General features: G+C 43.3%; 1 protein-coding gene across 1 annotated transcript in view; it reads right to left on the bottom strand.

The window, feature by feature from the left end:
• ccdc103 (coiled-coil domain containing 103) overlaps positions 1-6410 on the bottom strand; it is a 78994-nt gene extending 72584 nt beyond the window's left edge. The window contains exons 1-2 of the mRNA XM_059955766.1: positions 6361-6410; positions 2597-2651 (exon numbers count right to left, since the gene is read on the bottom strand). The gene's annotated coding sequence lies outside the window, so the exon portion shown is untranslated. The remainder of the gene's footprint in view (positions 1-2596; positions 2652-6360) is intronic.
• Between the last annotated feature and the right edge of the window lie 16779 nt (positions 6411-23189).

Consider the following 23189-nt stretch of genomic DNA (forward strand, 5'->3'; position numbering starts at 1 on the left):
TTTCTAGGGTGCTTCACATCCTGGTATGGAAGTTGTCCTGTCCAAGACTGGAAGAAGCTGCAGAAGATTGTGAACCTAGCCCAGCACATCACGCAAACCAATCTTCCATCCTTGGACTCACTTTACACCACACACTGTTGGAGCAGTGCTGCCAGGATAATCAAGAATAAGTCCCACCCAGCCAACACACTTTTTGTCAGACTTCCCTCCGGGAGAAGGTTCAGGAGCATGAAGATACATACGGCCAGATTTGGGAACAGCTTCTTTACAAATGTGATAAGACAGCTGAACAGATCCTGACCCGAATCTGGGCCGTACCTTCCAAATATCCGGACCTGACTTGCACTACCGTACTTTCCCTTTTCTATTTTCTAATTATGACTTATAATTTAAATTTTTATTATATTTACTTCAATTTGTACTTCAAGGAGTGCGAAGCACAGAAACAAATATCACTGTGATGATTGTACGCTCTAGTATCAATTGTTTGGTGACAATAAAGTATTTGTATATAGACACAGTAGAAGATGCAAATAGCACAGAATCCTAAATGAGATTCACCAGATTAATTCTGGACTTAGTTTTAAGGAATGGGGCTGGACAGGATGGAGGAATATCATTGGGAGAGTGGGTTTATGATATAGGTCATAATTCAGATTTAGTATTATTACAAAAAAGGTCAAAGATAATACAGCACTAGAAATTCTAAATTGGAGTGGGGCCAGTTTCACTAGACTGAAAAATACTTGGTGTTAAATCTACCCCAAAACCACAGCTGGCAGTCAAGAAGACAATTGGAGAGGTCCAGGGAAAATATGTTTCCATAAAGAGAAAGGATCGAGCTGGCAAGTTTACAGCTCTTTGGATTACAAAGTCCAAATAGAGCAGGAAAATTCTGAAGAAAAAAACAAAAATGGGAAATTTATGTCTACTGTCAAGAACTTAATACTACAGAAAGCCTAAAATATAGAAAGTAAAAATAAAAAGATTAGATAAACTAAAAAAGAATGAAAAATACTGGAAAGTCTAATTATAAAATAAAATCCTCTGGTGGTTTCTAAGTACAAGAAGAACAACTGATGAACAAATAAACACATAATGAACCAAAAATAATGTTCATAATATCAAAAAGCAGATTCCCAAATCAAAAGCATGTAAACTTGGTGGCCACTTTATTAAGTACTCCTGTACACCTGCTCAATAATGCCTGTTCAGTCAATGAAGTGGCAGCAACTCAATGCTGAAAAGCATGCAGACATGGTCAAGAGGTTCAATTGCTGTTCAGACCAAATACCAGAATGGGGAAGAAATCTGATCTAAATGACAGGAAGGCATAAGTAATTCAAATAACCAAGCATTACCACAGTGGTGTGTAGAAGAGCATCTCTGAATGCACAACACATTGAACCTTGAAGTGGATGGGCTACAGCAGCAGAAGACCACGAACATACACTCAGTGGCCACTTTATTAGGTATAGGAGTTAGAGAAACATAGAAAACCTACAGCACAATACAGGCCCTTCAGTCCACAATGCTGTGCCAAACGTGACCTTACCTTAGAAATTACCTAGGGTTACCCATAGCCCTCTATTTTTCTAAGCTCCATGTACCTTTCCAAGAATCCCTTAAAAGACCCTATCTTATCCACCTCCACCACCGTCACCAGCAGCCCAATCCATGCACTCACCACTCTCTGTGTAAAAAACTTACCCCTAACATCCCCTCTGTACCTACTTCCAAACACCTTAAAACTGTGCCCTCTCATGCTAGTCATTTCAGCCCTGGGAAAAAGCCTGACTATCCACATGATCAATGCCTCTCATCTGATCCTCCACACTAACAAGAGTCTTACCATTAATACTATATTCTGCCATCATATTAGACCTACCAAAATGAACCACCTCACACTTATCTGGATTGAACTCTATCTGCCACTTCTCAGCCCAATTTTGCATCCTATCAATATCCTGCTGTAACCTCTGACAGTCCTCCACACTATCCACAACACCCCCAACCTTTGTGTCATCAGCAAACTTACTAACCCATCCCTCCACTTCCTGATCAAGGTCATTTATAAAAATCACGAAGAGAAGGGTTCCCAGAACAGATCCCTGAGGAATAACACTGTTCACTGACCTTCATGCAGAATATGACCCATCTACAACCACTCTTTGCCTTCTGTGGACAAGCCAGTTCTGGATCCTCAAAGCAATGTCCCCTTGGATCCCATGCCTCCTTAGTTTCTCAATAAGCCTTGCATGGGGTACCTTATCAAATGCTTTGCTGAAATCCATATACACTACATCTACTGCTCTACCTTCATCAATGTGTTTAGTCCCATCCTCAAAAAATTCAATCAGGCTCGTAAGGCACGACCTGCCTTTGACAAAGCCATGCTGACTGTTCCTAATGATATTATACCTCTCCAAATGTTCATAAATCCTACCTCTCAGGAAATGTTCATAAATCCTGTATCTCTAAAGTGGCCACTGAACATACCCCAAAATTCAACAACATAATAAAATAAATCATTATGAATTTTGTGTATAAAGTCAGAGGATGTGGGTAGGGTTATTCATGAAGAGCTATTTAATACCTTTTAAATGGAGTAAAGTGAAAAATCACCAGGGCCAGATGAAATGTATCCCACTCTGTTAAAGGAAACAATAGAGGAAACTTTTTGAAATTATTCTCACTGTAGGAATGATACCAGATGATTTGAAAACCTTAATATTGTACTCTTGGTTAAAAAGAGGGGAAAAGATGCAGACAGACAGGCATACTTTATTGATTCTGAGGGAAATTGGGTTTCGTTACAGCTGCGCCAACCAAGAATAGTGTAGAAATATAGCAATATAAAACCATAAATAATTAAATAATAATAAGTTAATCATGCCAAGTGGAAATAAGTCCAGGACCAGCCTATTGGCTCAGGGTGTCTGACACTCCGAGGGAGGAGTTGTAAAGTTTGATGGCCACAGGCAGGAATGACTTCCTATGATGCTGTGTTACATCTCGGTGGAATGAGTCTCTGGCTGAATGTACTCCTGTGCCTAACCAGTACATTATGGAGTGGATGGGAGTCATTGTCCAGGATGGCATGCAACTTGGACAGCATCCTCTTTTCAGACACCACCGTCAGAGAGTCCAGTTCCACCCCCACAACATCACAGGCCTTACGAATCACTGAGAAATTGCAATTCAGTTTGTTTAATTAGAGTTACAGGCAAATTATTGGAATTGGTTCCAAGAGACAATATTAACATTCACTTAAAATATACACATTAACCTCGGATAGTCAACAGAGATTTATCAGAGGATGATCTTGGCCTGAATGAGGAGGTAACAAGGAGGATCTCAAATAGAAGTAGAAAGTGTTGGGAAGATTCATCACATCAGGCCACATAAAGAGGGAAACAGTGCTGAGTTTGCAGGTTCATGACTTTGCATCTGAACTGATCAGTTGTGATGTAAATTGTAAAAGTTGCTTATCTGAATTACGATTCAATATGGAGCCCTGGAGCCGCTGATGTTTTAGCAAAGAAGGTCAATGAGAGTTACTCATTTAATGTAGTCCACGTGGATTTCAGCTAGGCTTTTGACAAGGTCACAAGATCAGATTGCTGTTCATGGCTGTAGATTTGATTGTTGAAAGGGGCTTTGAGTGTCTCAGGTGCAGCATTAGGTAACTGATATTGCTGATGCCCTGTTCTGGAGAGCAGTAATCGCTCCATGAAGACTGCATCAGCTGGACTTCTCATGATGATAATATATGCACTTCCAGCATCCTGACTCCAACAAAGTGCTCAAAGTTATCTCTCAGTCAAACAGCCTACACTGTTGATGGTTATGGGGCATAATTTAGAGCAAAGCTTGGCTACATAGACCCCTAAACTGCTCTCAGGCCCTTCATGGACATCAGAAACCTCCATGCTCCAAGGTCTCACACTAGACTAACTAAAGGCAAGCAGAAGACAGGACTAAATATAATTACTCAACTCTTATGAGGTATTGACTTTGAATGGATGTATGCAAATGTTTGGTGTGTTCTGGCTTTGGTAGTTTGTGCAGACTCTGAAATGACCTGTTACAGAGGGCGGTGATGTGGGAGATGGATCACTAGGGGGATTGGAGTTTCTCTTTTCTCACTGTGGTTGTGAATGCATGGGATGGTGTGTATTTACTGCTCATTCCTAATTGCATTTGGGAAAGTTGAGAAGCCATATTTCTGGCTCACTTGTGCTTAGGGAATTTGGACAATGCTGTTATGGGAGTAGCTCCAACACAATGAGTGAGTAAGCATGCAAGAAAATTACATATATTTCTAAATGAGGATGTTTTGTGGCTGAGTTTGATTTGTATGTGATAAAGTAACCGAGCAACAGTTAGCCTTATCTTTCTGGGCAGTGGAGTTAAAGTTTATTCGGGTGATAAAGAGGAACAGTTGGTGAATTATTAAAGTCTATAGGGTTCATGGTGCACAATGAAGGCATTGTGTCAATGATGCCTTAGTGAAAAGTCAGGTTAGCTAATGCTTTCTGCTGAATGAGGTAAGTGTTTGCCAGTGTGTGGTGCTGAATGCAAATATGCATAGAGGGGCTCTAATGTGACACAACTCTCCTGCTCCTCCTCCTCTTCCTCCTTGTGCTGCTGCTGGTTGCAGAACATGCAGGAGACTATTATAGGTGAGGGTCTCTCTGGGATGTGAGGATGCAAGGGTTGCAGCTTGATTTCTGGAAGCCCTGTTGAAAGTGTGATCACCAACACGACCAAAAGCCTGCACTGGAATGAGCTACCTCAGAGAGATGAGGTAACATTGTCCCAATGTGTTAGAGTGGCTAGAATAGAATAGGCACATCAGACAGGCTTGGGATCAACAACTTGTATATGCTTCCCATGAACAGTGTAGTGTACTGATCAAATGGATTTTATAGTTACACATTATCTGCAAATTCAGGGTGCTGTGGGTTAACTTGTGAAACCCTGAGTTCTTCAAAGATGCAAGTAATCACTCCCTGCAGAAAGCCCACAGCTTAAACATTATCCATAAGCTGTCCTGTCAGTTTCTCAGGACAAATCTGAAAGTAACTCCAATGCATTGCCACCCTATTAACCAACCTAACTATTTACTGTAATCCAGCACTGACAAACTGCCTTCATTGTCCACTGAGTATCATAGAGATCATAATAATTCACTAACGCTTCCCTCACATCCAGCAAATTGTGGCACATGGTGACTTTGATCCACCACAACCTGGAATGATGCGGACTTTAGGAAATTCAAGGGCAATTAGATGCAAATATGATTACATAGAGTGCAAAGAAAGAGTGCAGAAAAAATGTATAAAGATGTTGTCAGGATTTGTGGAGCTGAGTTATAGACAATGGTTGAATGGATTAGGAATTTATTCCCTGAAGCCCTGAAGAATGAGGAGAGGTCTCACAAAGGTACACAAAGCTAGGAGGAAAATAGACAGGCTTTTTCCCCTCAGGTTGGGTGAGACTAGAACTAGAAGTCATAGGTTTAAGGTGAAAGGTAAAATATTTAGGGGGAATATGAGTGGGGGGAACTTCTTCAAATTCACACCAGAGGGTGGTGCAAGTGTGGAACAAGCTGCCATGAAAGTGGTGAATGCAAGGTCAATTGTATTAGGAGGTTTGGATAGGCACATAGATGAGAGGGGTATGGAGAGCTAAGGTTCAGGTGCAAATAGATAGGACTAGGCAGAAGACCAGGTCAGCATGAACTAGATGGACCAAAGGGCCTGTTTCTGTGCTGTAGTACACTATGACTCTAAAAGAACGTAAAAAAATAGCAGCAGGATTCATCTCTCCACCCTGCTCCATTGTTCATTGAGATCATGGCTGGTCTAGCTTAGGACCACTTCCTGCACTCTCCTCCTACTCCATGGCTGCCTTAATGCCCAGAAATCTACTGTTCAAAATGAACATTATGACTGAGTTTCCACAGCCCTTGGGGTAGAGAGTTCCAACCATACACCACCCCTAAGTGACAAAATGTCTCCTCATCACTGTCTTAAATGGCCAACCTGACACTTTGAAAAATTGGCTCCTGATCCCAGACCTTTCTGCTGGGGGCAGGGGGGACATCTTCTCTATAACCTTCAATATGGTTGGAGCTCTGACTGCAGAGGAAACACATCCTGATAAGCCCTTCTTGATACATTGTTTCTTAGACAATTGAACTAGAAAGCAAGTGAGAGCCCATCTTGCTGTCCTTTGTCATTATCTGCATTCCCAGTGGACTCCCTCCTGCTTGAAAAGCCATGAGACTAAAACACACACAGTTTTCTAAGAACAAATGCAGGACCAGTACGTACGTGGAACTGCTGAACTCACATGCTCTGTTGCTGCTCCAAAGATCACCGTGCCCGACTCCAACAGCCTGACTCTCCAATATCTCTGCTGGCTCAGCGGCACAGCTGGTAGAGCCACTGCTTCACATCTCCAGAGGCACGGGTCCAATCCTGACCTCTGTTGCTGTCTGTGGAGTTTGCATATCCTTCCTTGGATTCCTCCAGGTACACCAACTTCCTCCTGTATCCCAAGGATAGGTGAGTTGGTAGGTTAATTAGCCACTGTATATTGTGTTTAATGTGTAGGAAAGTGGAAGAATCACGGGAGAGTTAGTGGGAATATGGGCAGAATAAAATGGGTGTAAATAAGTGCTTGGTTGTCGGCATGGACTCAGTGGGCCAAACAGGTCTGTTTTGCACTCTGTAACTATAATACTCTGCTCCCTATACATCGGGCAGCGGCTGGGCTTCCTCTTGTTATCCAGAGCTTGCATAGTCCTCACTGCGGAAGTACAAAAATCCATTTCACAGGTGAGGAATCAATTCCGTATTGATGAACACCACCCCTACTTGTGTGATTAAAAGCCAAAAGCAACAAAATCATGTGCCATTTCATTTTTAGAATCTTTTTATTAATACATAATCTTCTACAACTATAGAATAATACAAAATTTCAACAAATTAATAATAGAGCTGAAGAAAAAAACTAATCATAATATATAAAAATGAAAATATATATATATATATATAGAAAAAAGAAGGAAAAAAAAGAACCCCACCTAACTAAGAAAAAAAAAACCCATTAACTACAAAAAAAACCTATTAGGAATCAACCCCCGGAAGCAATACGTTTAACCATCACCTAGATATATAGAAAAAATTCATCAACGGCCAATTCACATTTTTTTTAAAAAGATAATAAAATTGCAAGGAAACCATGTAGAATAATTTAAATTAAATGGTAATATTTGGCAAAAGAACCCCATCTTCTCTCAAAATCAAATCAAGGTTCAAAAGTTCTATTTTTTTCCAAGCTGAGACATAACATTACTTGAGAAAACTATTCAATTAATGTAGGGGAAGAGAAGATATCTTTCCATTTTAATAAAATAGCCCTTCTTGCCAACAATGTAACAAATGCAATTACATGTTGATCTGAAGATGAAATACCTTAAAATCATGTGTCACAAACAAAGTTATATTGTTCTTTAACCTTGTACAACAAAAATATATACTACTTGACTGAAAAAAGTATTTAATTTGTGTCCATTTGGTCTTTCCTATACTGTAGTACTTGGGAGGCTCAGTGCCTTGCATTTGTCAAAGACACTGTAGCTTGATATTGCACATTGCCTCAAGTTATTTGATTGTATATAGAAACATAGAAAACCTACAGCACAATACAGGCCCTTCGGCCCACAAAGCTGTGCCAAACATGTTCTTACTTCAGAAATTACCTAGGGTTGCCCATAGCCATCTATTTTTCTAAGCTCCATGTACCTATCTAGGAATCCCTTAAAAGACCCTATCGTTTCCACCTCCACCACCATCACCAGCAGCCCATTCCACACACTCACCACTCTCTGCATAAAAAACTTACCACTGACATCTCCTCTGTACCTACTGCTAAGCACCTTAAAACTGTGCCCTTTCGTGTTAGCCATTTCAGCCCTGGGAAAAAGCCTCTGACTATCCACACGATCAATGCTTCCCATCATCTTATACACCTCTATCAGGTCACCTCTTATCCTCCATCACTCCAAGGAGAAAAGGCCGAGTTCATTCAACCTATTCTCATAAGGCATGCTCCCCATCCAGGCAACATCCTTGTAAATCTCCTCTGCACCCTTTCTATGGTTTCCACATCCTTCCTATAGTGAGGCGACCAGAACAGAGCACAGTACTCCAAGTGGGGTCTGACCAGGGTCCTATATAGCTGCAACATTACCTCTCGGCTCTTAAACTCAATCCCACGGTTGATGAAGGCCAATGCGCTGTATGGCCTCTTAACCACACAGTCAAACTGCATAGCAGCTTTGAGTGTCCTATGGACTCTGACCCCAAGATCCCTCTGATCCTCCACACTGCCAAGAGTCTTACCATTAATACTATATTCTGCCATCATATTTGACCTACCAAAATGAACCACTTCACGCTTATCTGGGTTGAACTCCATCTGTCACTTCTCAGCCCAGTTTTGCATCCTATCAATGTCTCACTATAACCTCTGACAGCCCTCCACACTATCCACAACACCTCCAACCTTTGGGTCATCAGCAAATTTACTAACGCATCCTTCCACTTCTTCATCCAGGTCATTTATAAAAATCACAAAGAGTAGGGGTCCCAGAACAGATCCCTGAGACACACCACTGGTCACCAACCTCCATGCAGAATATGACCTGTCTACAACCACTCTTTGCCTTCTGTGGGCAAGCCAGTTCTGGATCCACAAAGCAAAGTCCCCTTGGATCCCATGTCTCCTTACTTTCTCAATAAGCCTTGCATGGGGTACCTTGTAAAATGCCTTGCTGAAATCCATATACACTACATCTACTACTCTACCTTCATCAATGCGTTCAGTCACATCCTTAAAAAATTCAATCAGGCTCGTAAGGCACGACCTGCCTTTCACAAAGCCATGCTGACTATTCCTAATCGTATTATGCCTCTCCAAATGTTCATAAATCTTGCCACTCAGGACCTTCTCCATCAACTTACCAACCACTGAAGTAAGACTCACTGGTCTGTAATTTCCTGGGCTATCTCTACTCCCTTTCTAGAATAGTCGAACAACATCCGCAACCCTCCAATCCTCCAGAACCTCTCCCATCCCCATTGATGATGCAAAGATCATCACCAGAGGTTCAGCAATCTCCTCTCTCACCTCCCACAGTATCCTGGGGTATGTCCCATCCGGTCCCGGAGACTTATCCAGCGATGTTTTCCAAAAGCTCCATCACATCCTCTTTCTTACTATCTATATGCTTGAGGTTTTCAGTCCTCTGTAAGTCATCCCTACAATTGCCAAGATCCTTTTCTGTAGTGAATACTGAAGCAAAGTACTCATTGAGCACCTCTGCTATCTCCTCCGGTTCCATACACACTTTTCCACTGTCACACTTGATTGGTCCTATTCTCTCACGTCTTATCCTCTAGCTCTTCACATACTTGTAGAATGCCTTGGGGGTTTTTCCTTAATCCTGTCCACCAAGGCCTTCTCATTGCCCCTTCTGGCTCTCCTAATTTCTTTCTGGAGCTCTTCCTGCTATCCTTATAATCTTCTAGCTCTCTATCATTACCTAGTTTTGTGAACCTTTCGTAAGCTTTTCTTTTCTTCTTGACTAGATTTTCTACAGCCTTTGTACACCACTGTTCCTGTACCCTACCATCCTTTCCCTGTCTCATTGGAACGTACCTATGCAGAACTCCACGCAAATATCCCCTGAACATTTGCCACATTTCTTCCCTACATTTACCTGAGAACATCTGTTTCCAATTTATGCTTCCAAGTTCCTGCCTGATAGTCTCTTATTTCCACTTACTCCAATTAAATGCTTTCCTAACTTGTCTGTTTCGGACTTTTCTGCTTCAGAGCTATATACAGTATTAGTCTTGTATTAAATTAAGTTATTCTTTGAATACTTCTCATTATTCTATGTAGATTTATTTCTACACAGTTTTACATATTATAGACAATAGACAATAGGTGCAGAAGTAGACCATTCGGCCCTTCAAGCCTGCACCACCATTCTGAGATCATGGCTGATCATCTACTATCAATACCCGGTTCCTGCTTTGTCCCCATATCCCTTGATTCCCCTATCCATAAGATACTTATCTAGCTCCTTCTTGAAAGCATCCAAAGAATTGGACTCCACTACCTTCTGAGGCAGTGCATTCCACACCATCACAACTCTCTGGGAGAAGAAGTTTTTCCTTAACTCTGTCCTAAATGACCTACCCCTCATTCTCAAACCATGCCCTCTGGTACTGGACTCTCCCAGCATCTGGAACGTATTACCTGCCCCTATCTTGTCCAATCCCTTAATAATCTTATATGTTTCAATCAGATCCCCTCTCAATCTCCTTAATTCCAGCGTGTACAAGCCCAGTCTCTCTAACCTCTCTGCGTAAGACAGTCCAGACATCCCAGGAATTAACCTCGTGAATCTACACTGCACTTCCTCTACAGCCAGGATGTCCTTCCTTAACTTTGGAGACCAAAACTGTACACAATACTCCAGGTGTGGTCTCACCAGGGTCCTGTACAAATGCAAAAGGATTTCCTTGCTCTTGTACTCAATTCCCTTTGTAATAAAGGCCAACATTCCATTAGCCTTCTTCACTGCCTGCTGCACTTGCTCATTCACCTTCAGTGACTGATGAACAAGGACTCCTAGATCTCTTTGTATTTCTCCCTTACCTAACTCTACACCGTTCAGATAATAATCTGCCTTCCTGTTCTTACTCCCAAAGTGGATAACCTCACACTTATTCACATTAAATGTCATCTGCCAAGTATCTGCCCACTCTCCCAGCCTTTCCAAGTCACCCTGAATTCTCCTAACATCCTCATCACATGTCACACTGCCACCCAGCTTAGTATCATCAGCAAACTTGCTGATATTATTCTCAATGCCTTCATCTGAATCGTTGACATAAATCGTAAACAGCTGTGGTCCCAATACCGAGCCCTGTGGCACCCCACTAGTCACCACCTGCCATTCCGAGAAACACCTATTCTCCGCTACCCTTTGCTTTCTATCTGCCAACCAGTTTTCTATCCATGTCAATGTCTTCCCCCCAATGCCATGAGCTCTGATTTTACCCACCAATCTCCTATGTGGGACCTTATCAAATGCCTTCTGAAAATCGAGGTACACTACATCCATTGGATCTCCCTTGTCTAACCTCCTGGTTACATCCTTGAAAAACTCCAATAGATTAGTCAAGCATGATTTGCCCTTGGTAAATCCATGCTGGCTCAGCCCAATCCTATCACTGCTATCTAGATATGCCAATATTTCATCCTTAATAATGGACTCTAGCATCTTCCCCACGACTGATGTTAGGCTGACAGGACAATAGTTCTCTGTTTTCTCCCTCCCTCCTTTCTTAAAAAGTGGGATAACATTAGCCATTCTCCAATCCTCAGGAACTGATACTGAATCTAAGGAACATTGGAAAATGATTACCAATGCATCCGCAATTTCCAGAGCCACCTCCTTTAGTACCCTAGGATGCAGACCATCTGGACCTGGGGATTTGTCAGCCTTCAGTCCCTGACATTGAGCTGACATGTCATTTCTTCAAGATTGGTGTCACTTGAATTTAAAGCTGTGGTTTCAGAGTGAGTTCTAGAGTCACAGTCATACATACATTGCCGAACCAGGTGATTTGGCTCAGCATGTCGTGTAGCCATCTTTCTAATAACACCTTCCAGCACTCCAGAAAATGGTAGTAGATGGTTCCCAATCTAACTAGTGACTAGTGGTGTGCCACAGGGATCGGTGCCAGGTCCTTTGTTGTTTGTCATCTATGTCAATGATCTGGATGACAATGTGGTTAACTGGATTAGCAAATTTGTGGATGACACCAAGATTGGGGGTGTAGTGGACATCACATCACAGCTTGCAGAGGGATCTGCACAGGCTGGAAAAATGGGCTGAAAATGTCAGATGGAATTTAACGCAGACAAGTGTGAGGTCTTGCACTTTGGTAGGACCACGCAGGGTGGGTATTACGCAGTGAGCAGTAGGTCCCTGAGGAGTGCTGTAGAACAAAGGGATCTGGGAATACAGGTCCATAATTCTTTAAAAGTGGCATCACAGGTAGATAGGGTCATAAAGAAAGCTTTTGGCATATTGGCCTTCAGAAATCAATGTACTGAGTACAGGAGATGAGATGTTATGTTGAAGATGTATAAGGTATTGGTGAGGCCTAATTTGGAGTATCGTATGCAGTTTTTGTCACCTACCTACAGAAAAAATGTAAATAAGGTTGAAAGAGTGCAGAGAGAATTTACAAGGATGTTGCCAGGTCTAGAGGACCTGAGTTATTAGGAAAGATTGAATAGGTTAGGACTGTATCCCTTGGAAGAGTGGTGTTCCTTAGGGGTCAATATTGGGACTGCTACTTTTCACACAGCCATCACCACTGTTAGATTGTAAAGTTTGTGGATGATACGAAGATAGGTAGAGGGGTAGGTAGTGCTGAGGAAGCAATGTTCTATGTCCTACCACCAATCTTTATAACATCTGCAAACCTCCTAATTGTATCCTATATTTACACCCAGACTGTTAATGATGAACAGCAAAGTTCCCAGCCCTGGTCCCTGTGGCACATCATTGATCACAAATTTCCAATCATCAAAACACCCTTGTGCATCACGCTCTGCCTCTGATCTCCAACCTAATCAGGAGAAATTTACCAAATATTGGATTTCATGGACTTTAACCATGTGACATCTTGTCAAAGGTCCACGTGGACTACATCAATCACACTATCCTCATTGACTTAGTTACCTTTTTGAAAGATTCAATTAGATTAGTCAGACAGGATTTCCCGTTAACAAAGTCACACTGTTGTACTTGATTAATCCCTGCCTCTCCAAGTGTAGATTAATCCCGTCCTTAAAAATGTTTTACAGTAATTTCTATTCCACAGATGTAAGACTTGACAGCCTGTAATTACCAGGCTTATACCTGCTGCTCTCCTGGAACACAGTGACCATATTTCATACACAGCCAAAGATCCATCTGGACTTCCTTGCACTTTTACCCAGCTTCACGGTCCCAATCACCACTGTTAGAGCGATTTTTTGAGTGAAGCACATTTACATTCAGCAGTTGACTTTGGCTACCTGTCTTCACATCTGAATATGTATTGTGGATTTAATTGGGAGTGCAGCTCTGAACAATGGGTTCATAAAATCCATGAATCCCAGACCAGAGAATGCTAATTAAATTTCATTTCGATGTCTGTGGTGTGGATGCGAATCAGGAGGTGTGAAGTTTATGTGTAGTTTCAAAGAAAGCATTGTCCAAATGTTGTAAATATGGGATTGCCTTTGATGTCAGGACATAAACTAAGACCTTTTTACCAAAAGCGTCTCCATATGATGCCTGCTGTACCTTGTTGAATAAAGTAGCTGCTTTGTACCTACCAGTAATTTTCTCCAGTGACTTCATTCATGCAACAACCATCTCGCTCTGCCATCCAGCCCTAAGTTTCTAATGCTCCAATGGGATCTTTCACTTCTTTTCCCCACTTCTGTTCTCACCCCAGCCCACACTTCCTTGCTTCATGTCCTACCTCCAACCCTCACACTACACTTACTACCTCCTCTTCCCCTTTTCCCCTGAAATCCTCCCCTCCTCTTATCTCATCCTCTCCCCTCTCCTCATCTGCCCCAAGACCCCACTCCCATTACCCTGTTCTCCCTCTCCTGACCCAAATCCTCACCCAAGCTCCAACCTCTGCTGGGTCCTTGCCATTTCCTCCTGATCCTCTCTCTAATGTTGAGTGCTCAGTCCTCAGCCAAGTCCATGCACCCACACCTCAGTCAGGGTTTTGACCCAAAACGTTTCAGCTCAAACCACTGAGTTCTTCCAGCACCACATTTTCAAAGTTTAGTGTTCAAACCACCTTCGTTTGTCTAACAATTCATAGATATTCCACTCTGAGGATCTCTATAATCTGCTCCCTTGCCTCCCATGGTAGCCTGGGATAGTTCACATCACACCCTGGGGATTTTGTCACATTAAAGCTGCCAATCTATTTTAAATCTTCTTCCTTTTCAATGATAATGTGCCCTAGAATTCCAGTATCGCCTCCCTGAATGTTTCAACTAGAAACTGTTTTCTCTTCTGGGTATCAGATGTGGGATGTCCAGGAGACTTCTAGCCTCTCAGCCTCCCATATCTGCGCCAGGTGCGTCGAGCTGCAGCTCCTTAGGGACCGTGTTAGGGAACTGGAGATGCAGCTCGTTGACCTTCGTCTGGTCAGGGAGAGTGAGGAGGTGATAGACAGGAGCTACAGGCAGGTAGTCACACCAGGGCTACAGGAGACAGATTGGTGGGTGACCATCAGGAGAGAGAAGGGAGGGTGACAGGTAGTGGAGAGCACCCCTGTGGCTGTACCCCTTAACAATAAGTACTCCATTTTGAGTGTTGTTGGGTGGTACAGCCTACCTGGGGGAAGCAACAGTGGCCGTGCCTCTGGCACAGTGTCTGGCCCTGTGGCTCAGAAGGGTAGGGAAAGGAAGAGGATGGCAGTAGTGATAGGAGACTCCACTGTTAGGGGGTCAGATAGACAATTCTGTAGGCGTGAAAAAGAAAGAAGGATGATAGTTTGCCTCCCAGGTGCCAGAGGCCGTGATTTTTCTGAGCGCATCCTCAATATCCTGAAGTGGGAAGATGAACAGCCAGAGGTTGTGGTACATATTGGTACCAATGACATAGGTAGGAAAAGGGAGGGGGCCCTGAAAACAGAATTCAGGAAGTTAGGAAGGAAGTTGAGAAGCAGGACCACAAAGGTAGTAATCTCAGGATTACTGCCTGTGCCACGCAACAGTGAATATAGGAATAGAATGAGGTGGAGGATAAATGCATGGCTGAGAGATTGGAGCAGGGGCAGGGATTCAGACTTTTGGATCATTGGGACCTCTTCTGGGGCAGATGTAACCTGTACAAAAAGGACAAGTTGTCGAGGGGACCAATAACCTGGTGGGGTGGTTTGCTAATGCTGCAGAGAGAGTTTAAACTAGATTTTCAGGGGGTGGGAACAGAAGTGAAGAAGCAGAGGATGGTGAAGTTGGAGCACAAGTAGAGACAGATTGAAGGGAGTTTGTGAGGAAGGATAGGAAGAGCAAAAATGCACTCAGCCTGAAGGTTTGAAATGTGTCTATTTAATGCAAGGCGGACGAACTTAGAACGTGGATCAATATGTGGAACTACGACGTTGTGGCCATTACGGAGACCTGGATGCCTCAGGAGCAGGAATGGCTGCTGAGTGTGCTAGGCTTCAGATGTTTCAAAAAGAACAGAGAGGGAGGCAAAAGAGGTGGGGGCGTGGCATTGTTAATTAGGGATAGTGTCACATCTGCAGAAAAGGATGAAGTCATGGAGGGATGTTCTGCTGAGTCAGTGTGGGTGGAAGTCGGAAACAGGAAAGGGGCAATAACACTACTGGGTGTTTTTTTATAGACCCCTCCCAATAGTAACATCGAGGAGCAGATAGGGAGGCAGATTCTGGAATGGTGCAATAATAATAGGGTTGTCGTGGTGGGAGATTTTGATTTTGCTATTGATTGGCATCTCCCTAGAGTAAGGGGTTTAGATGGGGTGGAGTTTGTTAGGTGTGTTCAGGAAGATTTCCTGACACAATATGTAGATAAGCCTACAAGAGGAGAGTCTGTACTTGATCTGGTATTGGGAAATGAACCTGGTCAGGTGACAGATCTCTCAGTGGGAGAGCATTTTGGAGGTAGTGATCACAACTTTATCTCCATTACCATAGCACTGGAGAGGGATAGGAGCAGACAATTTAATTGGGGTAGGGGGAAATATGATGCTATTAGGCAGGAACTTGGGAGCATAATTTGAGAGCAGATGTTCTCAGGGAACACTTGCATGGAGTTCTGCATAGGTATGTTCCATTGAGGCAGGGAAAGGATGGTCAGGTAATAGAACCATGGTGTACAAAGGATGTAGAAAATCTAGTTAAGAAGAAAAGAAAAGCTTACGAAAGGTTCAAAAAACTAGGTACTGTTAGAGCTCTAGAAAATTATAAGGCTACTAGGAAGGAGCTTAAGAATGAAATTAGGAGAGCCAGAAGGGGTCATGAGAAGGCCTTGGCGGACAGGATTAAGGAAAACCCCAAGGCATTCTACAAGTATGTGAAAAGCAAGAGGATGAGCCGTGTGAGAATAGAACCAATCAAGTGTGACAGTAGAAATGTAGGCATGGAGTCGGAGGAAGAAGAGGAGGTACTAAATTAATATTTTGCTTCAGTATTCACCACGGAAAAGGACCTTGGCAATTGTGGGATGACTTACAGCAGACTGAAACGCTTGAGCATATAGACATTAAGAAGAGGATGTGCTGGAGCTTTTGGAAAGCATTAAGTTAGATAGGTCACTAGGACCAGACAAAATATATCCAGGCTACATAGAACAAAACATAGAAAACATACAGCACAATACAGGCCCTTTGGCCCACAAAGCTGTGCCAAACATGTCCCTACCTCAGAACTACCTAGGCTTTACCCATAGCCCTCTATTTTTCTAAGCTCCATGCAGCCATCCAGGAGTCTCTTAAAAGACCCTATCGTATCCGCCTCCACCACCGTCGCTGGCAGCTCATTTTATGCACTCACCACTCTCTGCGTTAAAAACATAACCCTGATATCTCCTCTGTACCTACTTACAAGTACCTTAAAACTACGCCCTCTCGTGCTAGCCATTTCAGCCCTGGGGAAAAGCCTCTCATTATCTTGTACACCTCTATCAAGTCACCTCTCATCCTCCGTCACTCCAAGGAAAAAAGGCTGAGTTCACTCAACCTATTCTCATAAGGCATGCTCCCCAATCCAGGCAATATCCTTGTGAATCTCCTCTGCACCCTATCTAAGGTTTCCACATCCTTCCTATAGTGAGGCGACCATAATTGGGCACAGTACTCCAAGAGGGGTCTGACCAGGGTCCTATATAGCGGCAATATTACCTCTCGGCTCTGAAACTCAATCCTATGATTGATGAAGGCCAATGCACCATATGCCTTCTTAACCACAGAGTCAACCTGCGCAGCAGCTTTGAGTATCCTATGGACTCAGACCCCAATTTCCCTCTGATCCTCCACACTAACTAGAGTCTTACCATTAGTGCTATATTCTGTCATCATATTTGACCTACCAAAATGAACCACCTCATCTGGGTTGAACTCCATCTGCCATGTCTCAGCCCAGTTTTGCATCCTATTACTGTCCTGCTGTAACCTCTGACAGCCCTCCACACTATCCACAATACACCCAACCTTTGTGTCATTAGCAAATTTACTAACCCATCCGTCCACTTCCTCATCCAGCTCATTTATAAAAATCACCAAGAACAGAACAAGGGTCCCAGAACAGACCCCTAAGGCACTCCACTGGTCACCGTCCTCCACGCAGAATATGACCTGTCTACAACCACTCTTTGCCTTCAGTGGGCAAGCCAATTCTGGAGCCACAAAGCAATGTCCCCTTGGATCCCATGCCTCCTTACTTTCTCAATAAGCCTTGCATGAGGTACCTTATCAAATGCCTTGCTGAAATCCATACACACTGCATCTACAGCTCTACCTTCATTTTGTTACATCCTCAAAGAATTCTATCAGGTTCGTAAGGCATGACCTGCCCTTGACAAAGTCATGCTGACTATCCCTAATCAGATTATGTCTCTCCAAATGTTCATAAATCATGCCTCAAACAACACACACAAAATGCTGGTGGAACACAGCAGGCCAGGCAGCATCTATAGGGAGAAGCACTGTCGACATTTCAGGCCAAGACCCTCGCCTCTCAGGATCTTCTCCAACAATTTACCCACCAGTGAAATCAGACTCACTGGTCTATAATTTCCTGGGTTATCTCTACTCCCTTTTTTAAATAAGGGAACAACATCTGCAACCCTCCAATCCTCCACTACTTCTCCCACCCCTATTGATGACACAAAGATCATTGCCAGAGGCTCAGCAATCTCCTCCCTCGCTTCCCACAGTAGCAGGTACGAAAGGCTCAAAAAACTAGGTAATGATATAAATCTAGAAGATTATAAGACTAGCAGGAAGGAGTTTAAGAATGAAATTAAGAGAGCCAGAAGGGACCATGAGAAGGCCTTGGCAGACAGGACTAAGGAAAACCCTAAGGCATTCTACAAGTATGTGAAGAACAAGAGGATAAGATGTAAGAGAATAGGACCTATTAGTGTGACAATGGAGAAGTGTGTGTATGGAACGGAGGAAATAGTGGAGGTACTTAATTAGTACTTTCCTTCAGTATTCACTACGGAAAAGGATCTTGGCGATTGTAGGGATGACTTGCAGTGGATTGAAAAGATTGAGAATGTAGATATTAAGAAAGTGGATGTGCTGGAGCTTTTGGAAAGCATCAAGTTGGATAAATCACCGGGACTGGACGAAATGTACCCCAGGCTACTGTGGGAGGCGAGGGAGGAGATTGCTGAGCCTCTGGCAATGATCTTTGCATCATCAATGCGGAGAGGCTCAGGAGGATTGGAGAGTTGCAGATGTTGTTCCTTATTCAAGAAAGGGAGTAGGGATATCCCAGGAAATTATAGGCTAGTGAGTCTTACGTCAGTGGTTGGTAAGTTGATGGAGAAGATCCTAAGAGGCGTAATATGATTAGGAATAGTCAGCATGGCTTTGTCAAAGGCAGATCGTGCCTTACGAACCTGATTGATTTTTTTGAGTATGTGACTAAGCAAGGAGACTTTGCTTTGTGGATCCAGAATTGGCTTGCCCACAGAAGGCAAAGGGTGGTTGTAGATGGTTCGTATTCGGCATGGAGGTTGGTGACCAGTGGTGTTACTCAGGTATCCGTTCTGGGACCGTTCTTCTTTGTGATTTTTATAAATGACCTGGATGATGAAGTAGAAGGATGGGTTAGTAAATTTGGTGATGACACAAAGGTTGGGGGTGTTGTGGATAGTGCGGAGGGCTGTCACGAGGTTATAGCGGGACATTGATAGGATGCAGAATTGGGCTGATAAGTGGCAGATGGAGTTCAACCCAAATAAGTGTGAAGTGCAAACACGAGGAAATCTGCAGATGCTGGATGCAGATGCAGATGCCCTTTCGGTTAGTCCTGACGAAGGGTCTCGGCCCGAAACGTCGACAATGCTTCTCCCTATAGATGCTCCCTGGCCTTCTGTGTTCCACCAGCATTTTGTGTCTGTAAGTGTGATGTGGTTCATTTTGGTAGGTCAAATTTGAAAATAGAATATAGTATTAATGGTAAGACTCTTGGCAATGTGGAGGATCAGAGAGATCTTGGGGTCCATGTCCATAGGACACTCAAAGCTGCTGCGCAGGTTGACAGTGTTGTTAAGAAGGCATATGGTGCATTGGCATTCATCAACCATGGGATTGAGTTCAAAAGGCGTGAGGTAATGTTACAGCTATATAAGACCTTGGTCAGACCCCACATGGAGTACCGTGTTCAGTTCTAGTCACCTCACAATAGGAAGGATATGTATACTCTAGAGAGAGTGCAGAGGAGATTTACAAGGATGTTACCTGGATTGGGGAGCATGCCTTATGAGAATAGGTTGAGTGAACTTGGCCTTTTCTCTTTGGAGCGATGGAGAATGACAGGTGACTTGATAGAGGTGCATATGTTGATGAGGGGCATTGATCATGTGGATAGCTAGAGGCTTTTTCCCAGGGCTGAGATGGCTAATATGAGTGGGCATTTTTTTAAGGTGCTTGGCCATAGGTACAAGGGCATGTCAGGGGTAAGTTTTTTACACAGAGAGTGGTGAGTGCGTGGTATGCACTGCCGGTGGCGGTGGTGGAAGCAGATACAGTAGGGTCTTTTAAGAGCCTCTTAGATAGGTACATGGAGCTTAGAAAAATAGAGGGATATGTGCTTGGGAAATTCTAGGCAGTTTCTAGGTTACATGGTCAACGCAACATTGTCAGCCAAAGGGCCTGTAATATGCAGTAGATTTCTATGTTCCAACTCCTCCCCCTTGGTATTTATTAAAGATCTCACCTATGTGATCAGGCTCCATGAACTCATTGATGCCTTGGTCCCAAATGGGCCCTACTATTTCCCTGGTTACCCTCTTGCACTTAATACTTTTTTAAGAGGCTCTGTAATTTTCTTTCATCTTCTGCTCTTCCATCCCTCCTCTACAACCTCCTGTTTACATATCTAAGAACCTCCTATACTTTTCATACTCTTGTTTTCAGTGCTCTATACTGCCATAGGATATGTTTTTAATGCACCCTCATTACTCCTTGACATTCAGGGTTCCTTAGACATGTATGACTTACTTTTCACTTTTCACAGGCTGTGAAACTCTAACTGGCCACATGTAGGTTTATCTCCAAGTAGTTGCCGCCAGATCCTGTTTTATCAGCCTTCCCCCAATTCAGGACCTTAATTTCTGGTGAGATTTTCCTTAAGAAAATTTATATGAATCTCGATTATTTTATGGTTATTGCAAAATATTCCCTTGTTGTCAGATTATTAATTAATTCTGGCTCATTAGTCATTACTAAATCTGGTATGGCCTGGTCCCTTGTCTGTTCTCCTTCAGAAAACTGTCCTCGATACACAAAAAATTCTCTGTCTTTCTGGCTTCAGCCGGGATTAGCTCATAATCACTTCCCATTCTTTTGTTTACTGTCGATTTTCTCTCCTGTCCTGTTGGTGTTGACTGCACGTCATGATCAAATTCCAGGCCTCCTGGCTTTTCCCACTCTACATTCTTCACATCTAAGCCTAAATTAGCCTTGAGCATGGTGAACAATGAGACTTACTAAACTGGCAGGAGACATACCAAACACAAAACAACATTGGTGAAATTGCTAGCAGTTAATCTTCTCCATCTTAAGACATCAGTGTAGGAATTCCACTGGGCAATCCTCTAGAACAAGGCTTCCCAACCTGGGGTCCACAGTTAATGGTAAAGCTCCATGGCATAAAAAAGGTCGGGAACCTCTGCTCTAGAATGAACCAAAAACAGATATGCTGGAAGAACTTAGCCAGTCAGGCACCATCTGTGGAACAAGAAACCACTTCCTCACACTGTTTCTCCTCTCCACAGATGCTGCCTGACTGGCTGAGTTCTTCTGGCATTTTTGTTTTTGCTTCAAATTTGCAGTTCTGTTTTCAGGGAACTAATTACAGAGCTGCTTCATCAATGAGACTTAATAATAAGACGGGTTAACAGGGATGTTTCCTGACGATAGCAAAGTATACATAGAACATAGAATAGTACAGCACAGTACAGGCCCTTCGGCCCACAATATTGTGCTGAACCTCAAACCCTGCCTCCCATATAACCCCCCACCTTAAATTCCTCCATATACCGGTCTAGTAGTCTCTTAAACTTCACTAGTATATCTGCCTCCACCACTGTCTCAGGCAGTGCATTCCACGCACCAACCACTCTCTGAGTAAACCTTCCTCTAATATCCCCCTTAAACTTCCCTCCCCTTACCTTAAAGCCATGTCTTCTTGTACTGAGCAGTGGTGCCCTGGGGAAGAGGCACTGACTGTCCACACTATCTATTCCTCTTAATATCTTGTACACCTCTATCACGTCTCCTCTCATCCTCCTTCTCTCCAAAGAGTAAAGCCCTAGCTTCCTTAATCTCTGATCATAATCCATACTCTCTAAACCAGGCAGCATCCTGGTAAATCTCCTCTGTACCCTTTCCAATGCTTCCACATCCTTCCTATAGTGAGGCGACCAGAACTGGACACAGTACTCCAAGTGTGACCTAACCAGAGTTTTACAGAGCTGCTTCATTACATCGCGTCTCTTAAACTCTATCCCTCGACTTATGAAGGCTAACACCCCATAAGCTTTCTTAACTACCCTATCTACCTGTGAGGCAATTTTCAGGAATCTGTGGACATGTACCCCCAGATCCCACTGCTCCTCCACACTACCAAGTATTCTGCCATTTACTTTGTACTCTGCCTTGGAATTTGTCTTTCCAAAGTGTACCACCTCACACTTCTCCGGGCTGAACTCCATCTGCCACTTCTCAGCCCACTTCTGCATCCTATCAATGTCTCTCTGCAATCTTCGACAATCCTCTACACCATCCACAACACCACCAACCTTCTTTCCCCATCTCCTCAGAGAAATGAAGCAGTTCATGTTTGTAAACTAATAATGTTTAGGCTTGGAATGATAAATGCAAAATAATATACTATATGTGTCATGTAAGTGTTGAGCAGTGGTTACCTTCTGCAACAAGGACGGTGCAGTAACACACCAGGTACAGCAGCTGCCTCCCAACTCCAGTTTTGATCTTGACATCATCCTGCCTGTGTAGAGTTTGCACGTTCTCCCTGTGACAACCTGGGTTCTCCCCTGGGTACTCCAGTTACCATCCAATCCCTAAGGTAGTAGTTAATTTGGTGCTGTAAATTGTATGCAGATGAGTGGTGGAAACTATGGTGGGAATGGGAAGCAGTTGGGAGGAGCATGAGTAGAATAAAAATATAGATATTGTCATCCATCATTTAAAAGATATTTGGACAGGTATATGAATAGGAAAAGTTGAGAAGAGAGATGAGCCAAATGCAGGCAAATGGGACTAGTTCATTAAGCCAACTTGATCAGCATGGATATGTTGGGCCGACTGGCCTGTTTTCACGCAATACAAATCCATGACTGGATGCAGAGAGAGTCCATCCACCTCTCATTGACACCCAACAACATTCTGGGGATTACCACTGACCAGGATCTCAAATGGAACAGACTCAAGAAGTCGAAAAAATTTCTCTGTGTGGCTGTACTAGATGGCAGGTTAGCACGGCAATACAACTGCTGCCTCACAGGTTCGATCCTCAGCTGTTTGCAAGTTCTCCCTGTGTCCATCATATGCTCCACTTTCCTCTCACATTCCAAAAAAAAATGCTGGTAGGTTAATCGGCGCTCGGTATGGGTGAGTGAGAGTACCTAGAGGAAGTTGATGGGACGTGAGAGAGAGTAGGTTGCAATGAAATAACCGGGGAAATGGAAATCGCAGATGCTGGAATCTGGACCAATAAACAATCTGCTTATTCAGTGAAGAAATCAGTGGATTGAGTAGCATCTATGGAGGACATTTCAGGTCGGAACTA

The sequence above is a fragment of the Hypanus sabinus genome, chromosome X1, assembly GCF_030144855.1.
Source record: "Hypanus sabinus isolate sHypSab1 chromosome X1, sHypSab1.hap1, whole genome shotgun sequence".
Classification (NCBI taxonomy): domain Eukaryota; kingdom Metazoa; phylum Chordata; class Chondrichthyes; order Myliobatiformes; family Dasyatidae; genus Hypanus; species Hypanus sabinus.